The sequence below is a fragment of the Leptonychotes weddellii genome, chromosome 3 (genome assembly GCF_054177405.1).
Source record: "Leptonychotes weddellii isolate Sample4059 chromosome 3, ASM5417740v2, whole genome shotgun sequence".
Lineage (NCBI taxonomy): Eukaryota > Metazoa > Chordata > Mammalia > Carnivora > Phocidae > Leptonychotes > Leptonychotes weddellii.
Window position 1 is genome coordinate 94,108,400 of NC_138371.1, and position 16,521 is coordinate 94,124,920.

Genomic DNA, 16,521 nt, shown 5'->3' on the forward strand with positions numbered 1-16,521 from the left:
GCAGCAGGGGGACGTCACTTCCCGCCCCCCCCACCTTGGGCTTGCCCTTGTGAGCCTTGGCGGAGACAGGCCCACATGATGGGGATGCGGAGGCCCTCGCTCCCCTCAGCCTCGGAGCTCAGGCTCCTCACCTGGGGAGGAGTGTGGGTCCTGGACTGCCTCCCAGCCAGTCTAGGGAGGATTTAGGGAGGAGCCCTGGGGCAGGAGGGCAGGGAAGTTGCCCTCAGCAAAGAAAAGACAACGGTCAGGAAGGACTCCACCTCAGTAATGGGAGAGAAAGTCCCAATCCCTGGGGTGTGCAGTTCTATGTTCATCGTAAGTATGAGAAAGCCAGGGAGGTGAAGAGGTTGGGGAGTGTCTTTATTCTCACCCTGGCCTGGTGGGATCAAAGGCTCCTGAAGACATTTGTTCCGCAGTGTCCGCACCTGTAAAATGGGGATGTGATCACCGCAGAGTGATTTTTATGAGTCTCTTGGATAACAGGGCATGACGGAGTTGGCATCTAAAGAACCTAATGGCCGTCATCATTATATTATTATATGGATAGATTCTAAAAAGTTCCAGTGACATTTCTGGGGCTGGTTCTAGGAAAGGCTTTACTCACGGGAACTCGCTGTGTGGGGCCGGTTTCCAGGTGTGGAGTGCTCACCCGGCCATGAGAAGATAGTGGAGATGGAGGGAGGCCAGAGTGGGAAGAACGTCAGACCGAGGCCTCACGCCTAGGAACGCGCTCAGCTGGCGTTCACTTCTCACCTGTCCGGTGGGTGTAAGTCTGCCCTCTGTGGGAGGTTTTGCAAGAATGAGTTGCAGAACTGGCTGAAGGCCTGATAGACATCCAGCAAGCTCTAGCTAAGGGCTGAGCATCTTTTCCTTTCCTCGGCTGGGGGTGCTGGGCTTGCCACCTCCAGGCAGTGGCCCTGGGCTCTGTGGGAGCTGCTTCCTTAGATGGGCGGCTAGGCCTGGCTGCTTGGGAGCAGACTTCCTCCCTCCGAGGGGTCGAGCCTGGGCCCCTGAGGAGGTGGCTGAGGCACATGGGTCTGAACTTACCCAAGTTTGAGCAAAGTATGAGGCCAGGTCCTCGGGTGCGCTGAGCAGGGCATGGGCACAGAGGGGGGCTGTGTCAGTCTGCGCCCTGCTGCCGTCCGCTGCCGGGGGCCCTGCACGTTCAGCAGGGATGTTTTTACCCTCGGTTGGCCTCTACGGAGCCAGGCCCCCCCCACCCGTCTGCTGCTGGTGAGGGGGTCAAACAATTACGGGTCTCCTCATTTCCAAACCAACTGGGAAATTAAGTCGTATCTCCATCAGAGCGCTATTAGTAATTTTCAAGAAAGACGTAATTGAAAAGAAACTTTTTAATACCCTCACCAAATTGGCATGGGGGTGTGGGATCCCCGATGGTTTCTCCCCACCTTCCCTCTTTGCCCCCCGCCCCTCCCCCTGCTGGCCTTCACTCCAGCACCCCCAGCCGGTCCCCACCCCTGGCCCGGGTCACCTCCCCCCCCCACCGTGCTCGGGCTCCACCACCTGGCTTCAGACCCTCAAGTCCTCTGGTTCTTCATCTGGAGAAGGAGGTTGTCACGGGGGCCTTGGGAGGCGTGAGGGGAGGGGATCTGAAGGAAGTGCTGGCCCAGGTTGGACACGTCAGAGGGCTCGATGCTTGGTGGCTGAGACTTTTCCAGTGACGTTGGCACCACTGCCCAGAGGCCTCCCACGGGCATGTGCCGGGCCCAGCACCTGCATCTTCCCTCTGCCCGCAGTGGAGCAGGCCTGCCTCTGGGAGGAGGCAGGGGCCCTCTGGAAGGGTGGCCAGAACACCTGACCCATGGGCAGTATACCTGGGGAGCTAAACAGGTGTCTCCATTCTCCCGGCTCTTCATTCAATCCGGAAATTGGAGGGCTTCTCCTAGGCTGGCGGGCTTTATTCCTGTGGCTTCTCAGTGACTCGGAGATGTAACGAAGTTCCTCACTGGGAAATGATCCAACAGCACGACACTCCGTGACAGGAAGTAGCTCTTCCCTCCCCCAGGGGCCACTGCCTGCCCCCAGGATCCACTCTGACTTTGGAGACCCCCCCTCCTTGGCACTCAGCCAGGTGTCTGGCGCTGGCCCCCACCCGCAGGGTTGATTCACGGAATGGATGGATCCAGAGATGGAGGAAGGAAGGAAAATCGGGAGACTCTCTTGGGCCTTTGGACATTCACTTGGCATTGTGGGCTTCTTCAGTAACGTGGGTAAAAGCAAACATTTCCCTGGCCATTGCTGACCACCAGCGCTGCCTGAGTCCAGTGGGTTCTCTCTGCTGCAGAGCGGAAGATTCCAGGGTTCCCTGGCTGCCCGGGGCCTGCAGGTACCCTCAGAACCTCGTGACCCAGTGCAGTTAGCCCCTTCTCTGGGAAGTCGTCTCTGCACGAAGCTCCCTCCAGGCCTTAGAGTCCTGGCGCAGCCCTCCAGCTGCTGGGGGACACTTGGAGCCCGACTCGGGTGGCTCAGGTTTAACACCAGGGTCTGCTGCTGCTGAGGCGAATGTACTGTGCGGACTCTGAGCTCTGGAGCTCCCCTTCTAGGAAACGATTTCCCCGAGTTAAAGAAGGCAAGCTCAGGGACCTGTCGGCCTGTGTCAACGCATGTGCATGTTGTGCTGCTGAGTGAGAGCCTGTGTGTGTGTGTTTGGTGTGTGTTTGTATGTGGCTGTGTATTTGTGGATGGAGGGGTGTGTCTGTTGTGTGTGTTCCTACGGACCTGCATTGATGTGTGAGTGCGTTTCTGACTGTGCATGTGTTTTGAGGGTATGGCTCTGCGTGTTGGGGAGTGATGTCCGATTGTGCATGGGTTTGGAGTATGTGAGAGTGTGCGGAGGTTTGCACATACACACTGTATGCGTGCGTGGGCAAATGCTCAGCCTCTAGAAGTGCACATGGCTGGACGGGGGCTGGCTGAGAGGTGGGTGTCTGCACTTCCTGCCCCTTCACTTTGGCCCTGCAGAGGGCGGGGGCTGCCCACTGCACACTGATTCCAAACCAGCATGATCAGGGTGTCTGGTGGTGGTGGGTCTTGGAAACCTAGGAGGGTGAGGTGCTCAGGACTTGGCTGGAAGCCTTGAGAGCTTGGCCTTTGATATTTGATCCTCCTTGGGGCCTGACTGACAGAAGCAGCATCGCTAGGGTCCATGAATCCCTGGGGCCCTGTAGCCCTGAGATGGAGTGTGAAAACATTTCATGAAACCTTTCCAACTCAAACAGGCTCCACTCTGCAGGCTGTAGCCCCTTGAGTGGTGGGACGCCAGGCACCATTCATTGTGTATTCTGGTTGGAGCCAAATTCACATAGAGTAGTTTGGCGCCCCCTGGAGGTGTGCAACTTTGTGGTCCCGTATAAGGTTCTCCACCCTCAGCTTCCATGTTCCCACCACACCCCCAAACACCCACTGATGAGGTTCTAGATGGTCACCTGCTGCTCCCAACCTCTTCATCTCCAGGCCTTCCGCTGGCTTAGCTCCTCCTGCTGGAATGCCTCCATTTCTATCACTATCTCGCCATCACCCCGCCACTCCCCACCTTGGGTCCCCTTGGGCACAGCTCCAGTGTTGGTGATGGTTTTCGTCTGTCTTCCCAGCTGGACCACAGTGTGCTGAGGATGGGGAGCAGTCCTTGGCTGGGCCTGGCTGGGTGCCCGGTGCAGACATAAAAGCCCTCAGGGGTGCCTGGGTAATACAGAAAGTGGTCTGCACTGGGGACGTCCGTGCTGGGGGATGGCCACATGCTGCCTGCTCTCTGGTGGCCAGGTGATTTGAGACAGGAATGTTAGGAGGTGGCACCTGGGTGCAAATTCTGGTCTGCCCCTCCCCTGCTCAGTGGTCTTGGGCAAGGCAGTAAGCCTCTGAGGTCCTCGGTTTCTCGTCTCGAAAATAGGGCTGGGAGTCCTCAGATGGTTGTATGGGTCAGGAAAGGCCACCCACGGGACGCACTCAGCAATGTACTGGGCACCTGGCACGCGTTCCCTAATATTACTACTAGTCGTAGTCATGGTGCTAAAAACTGGGGCTCAACCATGCACGCTGGCCGGCTCCACTTGCCTGATGGGCTGCAGGGACTAGATGGAAAGAGGCCTCCTCTGTAAGCCCGCCACACGTGTCCACACCCCTTAGACTCCCACCTGCTGAGTCTGAGTTAATCTTTGGAGCCCAGACGCTGGTTATGACATCCATCCCTGTCCTGCTGGCCCAGGCCCAGGGCCCACCAGGAATCCACATGTTGCCCAGCCACATGTGGCTCCACAGCAGCGAATCAGTCTTTTGAAAACCATGGCTGAGCGAACACAAAAGGGCAGCCGTCTGATCCTGATCAGGCCACCACTGAGGGACTCTGCATGAGCCCTGGCTCCATCGGCCCTTAAGCCTGTCCCTGAGTGCTCCGAATGAGAAGGTGGGCTGCTCCAGAGGATGGTGGCCAGCAGCCTTGGGTCCAAAGCTCAGGTAGGGTGTCTGGTCCTGCACTGCCCTTCCCTCGGGATTGGATCCCTCGGCCAATCAGTGAATATTTAGTGGGCGCCTCCTGTGTTCAGCACTTGCTGTGGGACAGGACTGCACTTGGGACAGACTCTGGCTTTGCCTCTTACCAGCTCTGGGACCTTGGGTAAATGGCCCCAGATTTCTGAAGCTGGGCTTCTACCTTTGTAAAATGACCAGGTGACGCCTGGTGGTTTCCAGGGGCCCTTTCTCCTTCTCAAAGACATCTGCAGTATCCTTGAGAAGATAAGACATGTGCTGTCAGCAGCCATGTGCTCTGGAAGAGCAGTTCAAGTGAGTGTGGCTCAGACCACCCTTCTGGCTGGGAGGCTGGGAGGCTGGGAGGCTGGGAGGCTGAGAGGCCCGGGGCAGATCTTCTTCTGCCTATCCGAATGGTAATCTGCCCAATGCAGACCTTCTATGCATTCAGCTGCTCAGCCACATGCTGTCTTCTTCCTTCCAGAGGGGCTGCAGGGTTTGTTGGGCCCGGCCTCCTCAAAGTTAGAAAGAGGGAGGGAGCTGGCATAGGAGTGGGCCACGTGGCCCTGCTCCCCTCTGTCCCTGTCACCTCCCCAAGGAGAGCCTCCACCTTGCGTGTGGACTGCACACTCGTAATTTTTGCTTCCAGTGCTTGGATTTGTACACCTGTCTCCTGCCTGGTCTCCCTGCTGCCCAGTCACCCTTGTTTCCAGAGTGATCCATGTCACATGCGGTCGTGCCACTCCCTCGCTTAGACTCTGTATGGCCCACACACAGGTGGAGAGTGGGTTTCTCTTCCGTGCCAGGCAGTTTGATGGGGAGAGGCAGTCTGATGTCTTGTATGAGAAGGATCCCAAGGGCTACTGGAAAAAGTGCTGTTATTGATTGGTAATGTCTGTCGTGGATCAGGAAGGGCGTTGATGATGTTGGTCTTGTGCAAACCTTAGTACAGGATAATATTCAATATTTTTTTTTTTTTGAGAGCAAGAGAGAGAGAGAGAGCGCGAGTGAGTGTACGAGTGGGGGGAAGGGGGCAAAGGAAGAGGGAAAGACAGAATCCCAAGCAGGCTCCATGCTCAGCACAGAGCCCTACCCGGGACTTGATCTCACAACCCTGAGATCATGACCTGAGCAGAAATCAGGAGTTAACCGACTGAGCCACCCAGGTACCCAGTGTTCAGATTTTTTCGTAACACCCAAGGCCTCCTTCCTCTGGGAGCTCTCCCTTCTCTTCCCCAGCTCCCAGAGACTCCGGTCCTATTCTGCAAGTAATTACTGGTCTCCTTGATTTTTGCTCCCACTAAGCAAAGCCTTCTGAAGGTACAGACCACATTAATTTTGTTAACCCCAGGAGCTGGAGTGGCCTGTAGCACGTAGCGTGCACTCAGTAAGTGGCAGAGTGAATATTTTATTGGAAAAATTTCATTCTGGGTCCCCAAGAACACCCAGAGTGGCCAGCTGCAGGCTGAGATGTAGAAAGGAGCCATGCTGGGTCCCCCAAGGCCCAGCCACAGGGTCAGAGGCTCCCAGTTCTGGGTACCTGATACCTGGCATGTGGTGGGGAGGAGAGAGTAATATCTTAGCCTGTGGACAAATGGTGTAGAGCATATTTTTAAAAATTATAAACAAACTGGGGCGCCTGGGTGGCTCAGTCAGTTAAACGTCTGCCTCTTGGTTTTGGCTCAGTTCGTGATCTCAGGGTTCTGAAATTGAGCCCCGCGTCGGGCTCCATGCTCAGCGGGAAGTCTGCTTGAGATTCTCTCCCTCTGCTCCCGCCCCGCCCCCCACAACTCACGTGCGCATGCTCTCCCCCTCAAATAAATAAATCTTTAAAAAATTATAAACAAACAAAAATTATATGTTATAAACAATAATTATAAACAAATGCTCGAAGTGATAATGTGGAAAGTTTAGGAGAGTGTAGATGTAGAAAACGACCCCTCGATGGTGCCATTATCCAGCAACGAGTGTTGACAGGTGCATTTCCTGCTAGGACCCCTCCTCCGGTGTTCCACCCCGGTGAAGACACCTCCATGCTTTTGCCAGTTTGTATCCTGGATTGTATCACTTGGTATTTTAACATAAGCCCTTCCCATGGTATGAAATAAGTCTGTAAATATTATTTTCAGTGACTAATGTTCCCCCGTTCGCACATGCTATGATTACTTAACCAGCGCGTCTTTGGGACCATTTGGAGTTGTTTTCAGTCTTTTGGTGTTCTGCATTTTCCAGTGACAAACAACTTTGTAGGTAACAGCTGTTGAGGTCCCTCTGCGGGGCAGATTACTTGAAGTGGAACGAGTAGGTCAGAGTGGAAATGTTGTTTTGGCCTGAATAGAGTTGTTTTTTGTTTTTTAAGATTTTGTTTTATTTTATTTTAGAGAGAGAGAGAGCATGCATGCAAGCGGGTGGAGGGGTTTGGGAGGGGCAGAGAGAGAGAGAGAGAGAGAGAGAGAGAGAATCTTAAACAGGCTCCACGCCCAGTGCAGAGCCCGACGCAGGGCTCAATGTCACGACCCTGAGATCATGACCTGAGCCGAAACCAAGAGTCACATGTTTAACAGAGGCCACACAGGCACCCTCAAAGACTTTATTTTTAAGTAATCTCTACATCCAATGTGGGGCTCGAACTTACAACCCCAAGATCAAGAGGCTTACACTCTATCAAATGAGCCAGACAGGTGCCCCGTGAATAAAGCTTTTTAGGGTAATTTTGGGGAAAAGGTGAGAGATGGTCTTAGAGTGTTTTTCTGCAGAGTCAGTTACACTGTAAGAATATTGGTGTGCCAGGCACCTGGGTGGTCATGATCCAGGATCCTGGGGTTGAGCCCCACATCGGGCTCCCTGCTCGGCGGGGAGCCTGCTTCTCCCTCTCCCTCTCCCCCTGCTTGTGTTCTCTCTCTGTGTCAAATAAATACATAAAATCTTAAAAAAAATAAAGAATATTGGTGTGCCTGGAGCTTTTTTTGAGTGAGAGAGAGAGAGATCACGCGTGCATGGGGGAGGAGCAGAGGCAGAGGGAGAGAGAGAATCTTAGGCCGGCTCGATCTCACCACTCTGAGATCATGACCGGAGCCACAATCAAGAGGCAGATGCTCAACTGACTGAGCCGCCCAGGCACCCCGAGACTGTGCTTTCTTGAGAAGGAAAGGCAGGGCCTGCAGCTTGGGTAGGGGCGAGTCCCGTGTGTTAGTGTGGCATCCCATCACCTGTTGCGGCAGCTCGGGCAGTTGGGGCAGGGTGCTGCTTATCAGGTAGGAAGATTGGCGTGTCTCATTCAGGCGGCTCAGCCTGACACGCTGGCCCGTTTCAGTGTCCGGCTTCCGGGTGCCGCACCAGCCCCCCACTGCTGTCTGCCGCCACACTCACCCCTGGCAGGGTGCTCCCTGTGCCAGGCGGTGTGTTGGTTGGCACTAAAGGGAGGCGATGAGCACCACTCACCCGTTGTGCATCCTCTAGGGGCCTCCCAGGCGCAGCACCTGCCTTCAGGTAGCTCCCAGTTGGCTTACGGTGGGGGGCAGCGGCCACATCAGCGGAACTGCATGCGCAGGGCTGTAACCACTGTGATGCAGGTGGGGCTTCGGGGCTCAAAGTGGGGCTTCTGCCTCCGTGGAGCAAGAGACGCATTGGAAGACCCCTGGGGGCTTGCTGGGGCTGGGCTCCTGACCAGAGGTGCCTCACCTTCCTTCCTTCCTAGCCTCCTCCCTCCCTGCCAGCCTCCGTGATAACGATCTGGTGATTTCCAAGAGCATCATAAGCTCTGTTGACGTTGGGTGGGGGGCCGAGGGCTCCCCTGCTGTCTGCCCAGCTCCTCACCCCGAGCCAGCCTGTACCGGTCCCTCAGGACAGTCTACTTTCTAAAATGACAACTTCTATAATGTTTTATATTTACAGGAATTCTTGGATGAATGGTGAAATATCGATAACCCTTAGGTTAGGCCTACTCTGTGTTTAAAAAACTCAGGACATAGGGGCGCCTGGGTGGCTCAGTCCATTAAGCGGCTGCCTTCGGCTCAGGTCATGATCCTGGGGTCTTGGGATTGAGGCCCGCATCCGGCTCCCTGCTCAGCAGAGAGCCTGCTTCTCCCTCTCCATCTGCCTGGCACTCTGCCTACTTGTGCTCTCTCTCTCTCTCTGTGTCAAATAAATAAATAAAATCTTAAAAAAAAATAAAAAATAAAATAAAATAAAAACTCACGACATAGGAAATTAAACACCCCCTCCTTGACTCTCTTAGGAGTCTAGAACACTAGCCCGCCTCCTCGCATGGCAAGAGCAGCTAGCTGGAGGGGAGCGGGGGCTGCCTGCTTTCGGCAGTGGGCATGGTGCTCCAGTCGGCCTCGGTGCCCCCCAGTGCTCCCTACTTCCTCCGGCCTGGCCCGCTCCTCTGCATGGCCTGTAGAGGTGGGATTTGGCAGTCCTTGCCTTGAACCTTTGCTTCCTCCAGTGGATGGCACGTTGTCAGCTACCTTGTGACCTTTCCACGCCAGACCCTGTTCTGTTACCCAGCCCACTGCCCACAGGCAGGGCTCCCTTGAGAGCTCATGCCAGGCTGAAAATCTCTTTTCCCAACGGTGGATCTGTAGGGGTGGCCGTTCGAGGAACCACCGTCCAGGCCAGCTCTGCACCCGAAACTCTGTCCCTTGCGGGGCCTGGCGGGCAGCGGTCCGTGACACCTCGCCGCCATCCTGCCGCGCCACACCCCCCCCTTCTGTGACAGGTCTGTGCACCACACTCATTCAAGCTTCGTGTAGACGCGAGCCCTCTCACCATCTCCAGGCATTGAACCTGCTGCGATCACAACTGTGGCAATTAAATTTTAATTGAGATGCACGCCACTTAAGCAGACACAAGACAGCTACAGCTCTTGCTAATTAATTTTCTTCTGAAATGACAACATTTAAAGATTATGTTCCGTGACGCTCACGTTATTTATATACTTTCCCTCTCCCGGAACCGTTCAGTGGTTTCCACACACAGGTGGCCGGTGGTGGTCTCCTGCATGCCTGCTGTGACAGCTTCAGGTGTGAGTTGTGCTCCACAGGAGGGCAGGAATGCAGTGCCTGGTGCTTGCGGGGAGCACACTGCTGTCTGCCGGGGGGAGTGCTCCCCCCTTCCTCCCCCGTAGCCTCGCCTGCCTCTCCAGTTAACGGATCTGATCCTCGGAGGCAGGAGAGCAAAGGGATTGAGAGCTCGGGATCTGGACTGTCCCATAGACTGGGGTTTTAAGCGTGAACTTGAGCAGGTTGCCTCTGTCTACTTATCTGTAAAATGGGCATAGTAGCACCTCCCTCTGGGGAGTCTGCGAGGCTGGATAGCAGAGCTCGTGTATGCAGTCGGCCCAGTGTGGGTCCAGGGAGCCCAGAGTGCGGCTCTGGCCGAGACGGAGACATGCCAGCCCGTGGAATAGTGGACCTGACCCTTTTCCGGGGCTCCTGTCACTTTGCCTTCCGTGGCCCCTGGCCCTGTCCCCTTCTCTCACGTTCTCGCCCAGGAAGGTACTAATTCCTGCTCAGCTCTGCCCAGGGGCTAGGACTGTCCTGTTAGCAAGGCAGGGTTCCAGCAGACCCTCTGAGAGGGGCTGGGGCTCAACTGGGTGCCAGATTTCCCTCATCAGCAGCTTCTGAACCCAGGCCACCCCCATGAGATGCCCGGGAAGGTGAGGGATGGTATGGGGGTGGGGCAGAAGCAGTAGCATTGAGCACCTGCTGGGCACTGGTCTTGACATACATTGACACATTTAATCTTCCCGATGCGGGTTATGTTATGCTCCATTTCCAGGTGAGGTGAACAGGCTCCGAAAGGTTGGATTACACAGCTTGTAAGATGTACCATTAGCTTTGGAATCCAGTTCTGTCTGACTGCTAGCCTGACTCCTTCCACTCTGTTACCTTTCAAGGGGAGGACTGCTGGAGACCAGGAAGGCCTGTAGCCTCAGGCTCTGGGAGGGGGGGCTGGGCAGGGTCAGGGCCCCCTGCTGTTGACAAGGTCAGACAGGAGCACAGGAGTGGGGTCAAGGTTTCTAGAACCCAGGACTATGGTCCAGGACAATTTCTGTGGCAGTGGGTCATGGAGATGCTGGTGAAAGCCAGGCCCCGTTCCCAGGAAACATCCCGTGGGCCGTGTGCAGGCATTGTGTCCCAGTCATGGGGCTCCCCCATCTGCCTCCCAGGCACCTGCTGTGCTGGAATGTTGGCCATGTTCTTGCCCCTTTCTGGGTGGGGGAGGCCCTCAAGTGCCTGTGGCTGTGTCCTGGGGCTCACCTGACAGGTTGGATGGTGATGAGGCCCGAGGGTCTTGGGATTGGGCGGTCAGGCACTGCTCTAGACCCCAACCCAGCTTTCATTTCCTTGTCTCCCGAACTATCCCAAGCCCTGGATATGCTATGACGGGAGGGCTTGGGCTAGGAGTAGGCGGCGAGTTCTGGTCTGGCCCTGCTGTGCAGCATTGGGAAAAGTGTCTTCCCCTGTCTGGGCTTCAGGTCCTCATCTGTAAGATGAGGGGTTTGGTGAGGGGCTCCACAGGTTCTCTTTAGTTGGAAAATACTGTGCAGTGAGCTGGGAGTGTGATGTTGAAGACAGAGGGAATCGTGGGGCATGATGAAAGGAGTTGTGAGCTGAGATGAGTTCTAGAACGGGAGAGAGACCCGTGCATTCGCTCCCTCAGAGAACCTGAAGGAGGCCTCCTTTGTGAGCCTGCCCGCCGAGCAGTCTTTGCTGAGTTCAGAAGTGACCAATCCTGGGGTGGCGTTCTGGGAAGGTTGGCCCCCAGTCGGGTTCCCAGATGTGCCGCTGCCGGCTCACTTCCCAGGGAAGGCTGACGGGAGTGGGGACAGCCCTGGCCTGCCCGCTTGCCCCAGCGTGTTTGGTGGCTGGAACAGGTGGGTATTTTTCCTTCCAGTTCCCAGCAGACTTCTGGCCCTCCTTAGGCCCTGGGCCTGCTCCCCTGCACTAGACAGGCTTGCGTGGGGCAGGAGAAGGGAGTCTGGTGTGTGGTGAGCACCCAGTGCATCTTGGGTGGAAGCTGGTTCTGTGGATGGAGGGTGGGATGCAGGGGGCCTGGCCAAGACCCTGGACTTAACACTGGTCTCTTGTCCCCGGAGTCCAGCCCACCTCTGTGTGAGCTGAGGGAAGGGTCCAGCCAGTTGGGGCCTTTGGAGGGGACTGGCGGCCTAGGGGACTGCGTCAGGAGCGCTGAGCAAGGGGTTCTCCCTCTGCCCCTGAGACAGCGCCTGTCCCACCCGGGCAGCCCATCCTGTCACAGCCAGGGAGTGTCCCTTTCCAGAAGGACCTTGCCCTGCCACCTCCCCCACAGCGAGCAGAAGCACTGTTGGCAGGGAGGGCCCAGGTGACCAACCCTGGGGGCAGCACTCTCAGTGATGTGTGTGTGTGTGTGTGTGTGTGTGTGTGTGTGTGTGAATGAGCATGCATCTCCCAGAGTGTGGCTTTGAGAGGGGCTGGGAGGCAGCCAGGGGTCTGGTGTGCGGTGCCCCCGGGGCGGGGGGATGAGGCAGAAATGCCGGGGAGTACAGCAGCTGCTGGAGATACCACTTGGGATTCTGGGTGGCTGTTTCCTCCATGTTGGTGCCCTGTTTGGGGGAGCAATGGTGAGTGCATCTGGTTGTAGATTGGGGCATCTGAGCCCAGCGTGGACAGGGTGGAGAGGTTGGAGACTCTCGGGGGGGTGCAGAAGCTGCTGGGGGTGTTGGGGGGGGCAGGCAACTCTCACCGGTGGGGTCACAGCTTGGCCAAGTGCGAGCCAGTGGCATTGACCATGAGGTTGGCTGCACGCAGCGGCCAGAGTGGTTCTGATGGCACCCACGGGTTGGGAGGAGGGAAGGTCTCTAAGTGCCCAGTGCAAACAGAGCCGCGTGGCCGCCTAATTGATGGGTTCTACTCCTGCAACCTTGAGGCCTCCTGGGCCAGACTTTCCTCGCTGAGTGAAGGATCCCTGTGATGGTCTTCAAAGCCCAGTGCTGGCGAGAGGTGCCCTGGCCTCCCTGCTCCCAGCCTTCTCCTTGGGTCGTGAGGCGCTCCTTTCTTTCTTTTCTCTTTTTTTTTTGAGGCGCTCCTTTCTTTGGCAGCCCTGGGCTCCCTGGCCCGCCCCGCAGTCTCTCAGGACCCACGGTCACCTCCTCGCTGTGTCCCACCTCTCTTGTGACTCATTCTGCGCCCCTCGTTGGTCCTGATTCAATCTCTAGCTCATGCCACACCCGCGTAGCCAGAGAAAATAATTAGGGGAGCAAAGTGGGCTGTCTGCCAGGTTCCCAGGGCAGGTGATGTCGGGGCTGGGCTGAGCCCTGGTCTCAGGAAGGTGGTGACAGGCCTGTGAACGGCGTTGGCTAGGAGCCCTGCCTAGGTTCTGGGGCATCTGAGGTGAGGTAAGTGGGACACTCTGATTCTGTGCGTGGCCAGAGGGGTGAGACCCGGGGGGGGGCGCGGGCGGTGGGCATTACTTCTGTGCCCTGGCTGTGGAAGGTGTTGACAGACAGATGGACATGCCTCTGTCCTATGACGTCAGCACGATGATCCCTTCATGCTACAAATCCAGGAACTATGGCTCGGGGAGGTTGAGCAGTTTTCTCAAGGTCCTATCTGGAAAGGCTGCCGGCCCCATCGCCTCCCAAGACAAGCTGTGGCCTATGACATCCCTCTGGCAGCAGGTCTTACACAGGGGAGTGTGGGAGACCCCGGCCAGCGCCAAGCAGGGGGCCAGGCCTCCCCCAGCCCGTCCCTGGCCTGCCAGGCCCCCATGGGTAGCCTTGAACATGGCAGGCGTGGAGCAGGGTGGTGCCTGGTAGAGAAGAGCCGCAAAGTCCAAATATCAGACTTGGAGTAGGAACTGGGATGGACCAGCCTGGAACAAGGCCCGGGAGATCCAGAGCCACTTTCCGGAGGGTCCGGGTCCAATGTGTCTTCCATCCTCCCTGCCAGCAAGAGGATTTAGCCTCCTATGGCTCAGTACGGGTCACGGTCGGCATTTGCTGGGGGCTGTTTTGGTGTTAGGCACAGCAAGTCTGCAATCTAGCTCACCGTTTACCGGGGGAAGCTGGCGGCCAGGGAAGTTAAGTAGCTCCCCGAAGGGCACACGGCAAATACGGGCAGGGCTGGGGCTTGGCTCCGAGGCAGCCTGACCCTAAGCCTTGCTCCTGACCACGGGGCCGTCCTGCCTCTCCAAGTCACGACCTGCTGTCTCGTGCTCTGGTTCCTTTCCAAACGCAGGTCTGGGCCGTCTCGGGGCAGAGAAAGTACATATGTGTGCATGTGTGTGTTTGCGCGCAAGAATGCATGTGTGTTGGTGTCGTGGGTGTGTTTGTGCCTAGGCAAATGGGGAAGGAAAACAACACCCATCTGTTTTTTCAGCTCAGTAGACATCACTGCATGGTGAAGGAATGTGGATTCGGCAAAACATTTTTTTCTTCCTAGTTTGTGAATACCTTTGGGTTTTGCATTTATCAGAAGGGCATCTATCACTCTGGTCTTACTTAGCAGTTATCACAAAAAAGGGAATCCTGTTGTGAATGCATGCAGACACACATGCACACAGACGCACACATGCGCGTGAATACATGTGCACACACACATGCATGAGCACGACCACACGCGCGCGCGCACGCCCTTTAGCAGCCCGAAAGCAGACTCGCCGTGAATTCGGATGAGGCAGGCGTGTTCAGACCAAGGTATAATTGCTGCGCTCTGGCTAGGGGGTTGGAGGCCGCGGCCGACCGCATGCAGCCTAACAGTCTTTGTTTCTGATAAGCAGAGACCACCGTCCCTACTGACAGGCAGGGCCCCCGGCTGTCTGTCCCACTGCGGGGCGGGAAGGAAGGAGGGCAGGGAGGGTGGTGGGGGAGGAGAAGACAAAAACAGGAATGAAAGACAATAAGATAAGGGAGAGGGAGACAGACGGACAGACGGACAGATGACAGCTCAAGGCAGGCCCTGTGAAGTCTTTGCAGGCCGTGGGGGTGGCTGCCATCCACTCTACTTTCCCAGCAGGAGCCGGGCGGTCCCAGCAGGCAAGTGGCGTGGGGTCTGAGGGGACGACGAGTGGGGAGGTCCGGTGCCCCACGGAGTGGATGGTGTCACTCAGCCACAGACAGGAGACTGCCACGTGGTGAGGTGAAGCCTCCTGCCAAGCTTCCCCCCGCTGGTGAACCGCAGTGCCGGGCCCGGGAGCCTCGTCGGCCTGACCCTAGCCAAGCTGTCCCCTTCCAGTAGGAGGATGCTGTCCCCTCGGTCCAGGTCCCCATGGCCCTCTCTGAAGGTCTCTCGCAGCTGAGCCTCTTACACGTGGCTCTGGAGGGAGCAGCGAGCCTCTAGCACCTGGAGCGTAGATGACTCTGCCCTTCCTTCAGCAGGAGTCGTGGTGACGGTGACATTTGCTGGTGGGCCTGCCTTCCGGCGCACCCTGGCTGCTGGATACCTCCCGCAAGGTCCAGAACCTGCAGGGTCAGGGGCTTGGCCCAGGAGAGGTGAAGTGTAGGGGTCTTGTGGCGGACCGAAGGGCCATCTGGAATGCCATTGGTTGGCCAGATGCTGAGGAGCATTTGTACCGTGATGCAAAGCCTTGCTGTGTAAACTCATGTTGACCATGTCACTCCTTTGTTCAACACCCTTAGATAGCTCCCCAGGTCCTTCGGAAGAAAACCCAGACTCCAGCCCGGCGTGTGCTCTCCCTCCCTGTAGCCTGGTCCCTGGCAGGGCTCTGCTGCTCTGTGTCTGTCCCCTGCCACCCGCAAGGCTCAGCACCCCGTCCCTGCTTTCCTGACTGCGACCTGCCACCCTTGCTGTGAGTGCCTCTGTGTGCGGGGCTGGGCTCTGGGGTGGCAGGCTCCGGGGCTCCTCTTTCTGCCCCCAGGGCTTGGCCCTCACACCCGGAGACGTGCCAGGGACGGACCTGGCAGCCGGGCCCCGGCTCTCCTGGTCCTTCCCCAGCTCCCGCAGGCTCCAGGGGGCTTATCTGTCAGCCCTCTGATTTCCATGGGCTTCCATGGGCTTCCAGCAGCACTGGCCCATCTCCCCACCCCTGCTCTGCTCGGCTGCTGCTTCCCTTCATCCAGGACCTCGGTTCCAGCATGCAGACCCCAGCTGCAGGGGGCCTGGAAGTCGTTCCCTTGGACACTCACACTTGCACACGGAACCGAGGCCCAGACAGGGAAGTGAATTCTGACAGGAAAGGTCACGGAGCCTGTGTCCCCCTCCCAGGGAAGTCCTGTGTCAAGCTCTCTGGAGGGTTTCTGGCCTTTTCTCAGAGGTTAGTGCCTCGACCCGTGCCCCACTCCACCCGTGGCTGGTGAGCTGACGGCCCACCGCAGCCGTGGCCTCCCCCCTGTCCCGGGGCCTGGAGCTGGCTCGCCGTCTGCCCTAGTGCACCTGAGTCCTGAGGGGCGTCGGTGATTCCCTCACGCCTCTCTTGTGCTCCCCACTGGCCCGTGCCACGAGCCTCTCTTTGCCACGATCTCCCTCCAAAGGAGACAGTGGCTGTGCCCATTTCTGGGGCTGTTAGGGAGAGGAAGGAAAAACAGCAGCAAGTGCCCCCAGCTGCTGCCGCCTGGCCTGGCCCTCCCTGGCCTCCCTGCCATCTCCAAGGGGGTCATTCTCCTGAGTGGGGAGAACGTGGGCAAATGGCCTCTGACAGGGTGGGTGTACTGGCTCCCGAGGAGAACAGGGCTGGAACCAACCCTGACTGCCCTGGCCCTGGCTCTGTGGCTCTGGGCGGTCTACTGCTGTTCTCTCTGGGCCTCAGTTTACTGGCCTCTAAAATGGGGTCATTAAAGAACCCTCCTCATGGGAGGTCACAGTGCAGGAGAGGTAGAAGGGGGATGTTGTGTGGGGCACTCCAGTATGGGAAGGGGCTCAACGGGTGTTAGTATCCCCACCTCTGTTTTCCTAGGGATATCTCAAAGATATCCCCATTTTAACTTGGAACCAGGAAAATGGAACTCAGACACTGGGTGGGGGGGACATACTGGGGAGCACAGGGAAGGCTTGGTCTCCTGGAAGGAACATCCATGCTTGCACCAGGGGGTGGGGGTTT

General features: G+C 57.2%; 1 protein-coding gene across 1 annotated transcript in view; it reads left to right on the forward strand.

Annotated features, from left to right (window-relative positions):
* The window catches only part of GLI2 (GLI family zinc finger 2), a 245,160-nt gene that overhangs the window by 32,599 nt on the left and 196,040 nt on the right, over nt 1–16,521 (forward strand). The gene's annotated exons all lie outside the window — the stretch shown is intronic.